This window comes from Delphinapterus leucas, chromosome X (assembly GCF_059928025.1).
Source record: "Delphinapterus leucas isolate spDelLeu-1000000601 "Yukka" chromosome X, BTC_Dleu_Yukka2, whole genome shotgun sequence".
Taxonomy (NCBI): Eukaryota; Metazoa; Chordata; class Mammalia; order Artiodactyla; family Monodontidae; genus Delphinapterus; species Delphinapterus leucas.
Genome location: NC_143150.1, coordinates 4344398 through 4347496, shown reverse-complemented (window position 1 = coordinate 4347496; position 3099 = coordinate 4344398). Strand labels below are relative to the sequence as shown.

The window sequence follows — 3099 nt, the reverse complement described above, 5'->3', positions numbered from 1 at the left end:
TCCTCTTAAGAAGAGGGCGTTCGGACAAACAGAGAGATACCGAGGGCACATACAGAGGGAATACCATGTGAGGAGAGAGCAAAAGGGCAGCTGTCTGCAAGCCGAGGAGAGAGGCCTCGGGAGAAACGAAATCTGCCGATACCTTGATCTTGGACTGCCAGCTTCCAGAACTCTGAGAAAATCATTTCCTGCTGTTTGAGCCACCAGTCTGTGGTATTTTGTTGTGGCAGCCCGAGCAGACTAAAACATGAGCTGTGACTGCTCTGTGAACCAGCTCCTAACCTCTGCTGTGTGCTGTGGTGTCAGAACCGCATATGAGGCCTTCCTCTCCAGAGCCAGGGAGGTGAGAGGCGGCTGGCCGACGCTGGCCAACTGATTAGGGCATGCCTGGCGTGGCGCCGTAAATGCACCTGTGCACCCGGAGGCTCTGTGCCCACTCTTGGTTCCTTCCACGAGCTTCCGACGGGGTCCAGGTCCCCTGCTGCCCCTGTCTGAGGGCAGGTCCCGCAACTACGGTTCCCACGGCCACCTCCGCTGTCCCGCACACCTTCTCTCCATCTGGAAAGCACCTTCTGTATTCGTTCCCGCACTTCCTTTGGAGCTTCATCGCGTTACTGTGTTTGGTGCCTTCCAGACTTTCTGGCAGCTTCTTCAGTTCTCCGTTCAGCATGTCCTGAGTTAAGTTCCCACCGGATCCTTCTAAAAGCCCCGGCACGTGTTTGGCAATGACGTCCACCCTCTCTGAGATGGCACCCAGCTGCGCTCGACCCACAGCAGGGCGAGTCCACAGGTAGGAGTGCGCTGGGGAGACCGAATCCTGCAGGCGGCAAATGTGCCCCTGTCTCAGCAGGATGATCCTCTCCGCGTAGGCTGCGTCCAGCACACGCCTGTCTTGCAGCTGGCTCCCGAAAGCCTCTTCCGCGAGGGCCTGCAGCTTCCCCACCAGCTGGCGTCTCTGGGTCTCATCGCTCACCAGCTGGTGGAGGTGCAGCCTGTTGAACTCTGGGAGCTTTTCCGGGTCCAGCAGGGCTGAGTGGCAGGTGATCCGGGTCAGGTTAAACTGTGTGATCGGCTCTGGCAAGGTCCTCCCCATCTGGTTCTCTGCAAACCCTGAGCCGCAGTTGGTGATGATGTCAAGCAGGGCATCGGCAGGAAGCCGCCGGCAGCAAATGTCCCCGTGTCTCTTGGACAGCTTGCTGCCATCCCTGTTGAGAAGCAGGGGCAGGTGGGCAAAGCGCGGGGGCTGCCAGCCCAGGGCCTGGTGGAGGAGCAGGTGCTTAGAGGTGGAGACCAGCCACTCGGAGCCCCGCAGCAAGCGTCTGATGCCCATGTGGTGGTCGATCACCACGCAGGCCAGGTGGTACGTGGGGAAGCCATCACTCTTCAGGATGACCGGGTCCCCCTCCATGCTGGCCACCTTGTGCGGATTCCAGCCATACACCAAGTCCTGGAAGGCTGGTGTCTCCCCTCCGGGCGGAAGTGGGTGGCATGCTTGGGGTCTTTGGCCAGCTTCTGGGCCACCTGCGCCTGGCTCAGGCTCCGGCACTGATTGTCATACTGGCGAGTCTGATGGTTCCTCAGGGCCTCCCTCTTCAGCAGAGCTTCGGTAGCATGCGTGTAGAGCGCAAGTCGCTGAGATTCCAGGTAGGGCCCTGCAGGACCTCCCCGGCGGGGGCTCTTGTCAGGGGGGACGCCTGCCCACTCCAGCATGTCCTCAATATTCTCTGCTGTCCCAAGCACAAGGCGGGTCTGATCCATGTCCTCCAGCCTCAGGTGCTTCTTGGCAAAGACGTAGTTGTACAAGGCAGTGTGGAGGCCGCCCAGGTGCAAGAAGCTTGTGGGGCTGGGGGCGAACCACACTCGCACAGCAGCCCTGGGATCGGTGCCCAGGCTGGCCTCGCACCCCGTCCCAGGGGGTGGCCCAAGGCCACTGGGGGCCTCCGGGGATGCAGCAACCTCTTCAGGAGCACAGCCATGTTGGGATAGAATTGCACACGTGGGCTTCTCGGTGCATCACTTCCAGGGACCAAGAGTTGTTTATATATTCTAGATACTAGACTCCTATCAGATATATGATTTGCAATTCTTTTTTCCCAGTCTGAGGGCTGTCTTTTCACTTTCTTGGTAGTGTCCTTTGATGCACAAAAAGTTGTCATTTTGATAAAGCCCAACTTATTTCTTTTGTTGCTTGTGCTTTTGATGCCATCGTACTGATTCTTAAGGCAGTGGTTCTTGATTGTTCCTGTCCTCTGACCACCCGAGCCCTATCCCCAGTCATTCTCTTGAAGGTTCTTGATCCCAAGCAAAGAAACTAGAAACATTTTCTGAGAACACATTGATACGCCCTCAAGTATTCTCTTATGATATTGCTAATATATGGGAAGTTGTGAGGCCAGACCTAATCACAATGGGTGGGGGGAGGCTGTAACAAGTTGTATTTCCATAGGTCTGCAACACAGGTACACTCAAATATTTCCGTTAGTCATTGTAGGTTGTAATGATACCACGGAAGAAATGTGACCTTCGCAGTGACTGAACAATACAAAGATGAGGCATTTTCAAATGACTCTAGTATTAATGGTGGTATGTATGATTGTTCTGATAAAAGCACTAAGAGCAAAAGTAATATTGGTAATGACAATAACTGATATGAAAACTCTGTGTCCCACCAAGACCAGTCCTAGATCGAGAACCCGTACTCTGTATTTCTCTCTGTTTCTTCTCCATGTCTTTGACACTGTTCCTCACTTCATCTTTACATGCTCAGTCCTCCTCAGCCTTTGAAGACCAGCTCACCTCTATGAAGCTTGCCCTGATGTCCCGAATCCTTAATCTCCAGAAGTAGCCAGATGGAGTGATGACTTGGGGGGAAAGCCAGGGCTCGGGACGAGGAGGTGGAGAGCCTCACGTTGAGACAGCCAGGCTGAAGACTTTATAGACTAGGAGTGGCCAAATAGTGTGATGGTGAAACGCTTAGCCACTAACATGTTGGCTGACCTTGGGAAAAATTTTTGTCTTCTCTCAGTTTCCCCCCATCTGTTCAATGAGATTATGACAGTACCTAATTCATAGGACTGTTAAGGAACTTAAATGAGTTAA

At 54.1% G+C, this 3099-nt stretch overlaps 1 pseudogene; it reads right to left on the bottom strand.

The window, feature by feature from the left end:
* Positions 1–348: 348 nt before the first annotated feature.
* LOC111167849 (nondiscriminating glutamyl-tRNA synthetase EARS2, mitochondrial pseudogene) lies at positions 349–1976 on the bottom strand (annotated as a pseudogene).
* Positions 1977–3099: the final 1123 nt, after the last annotated feature.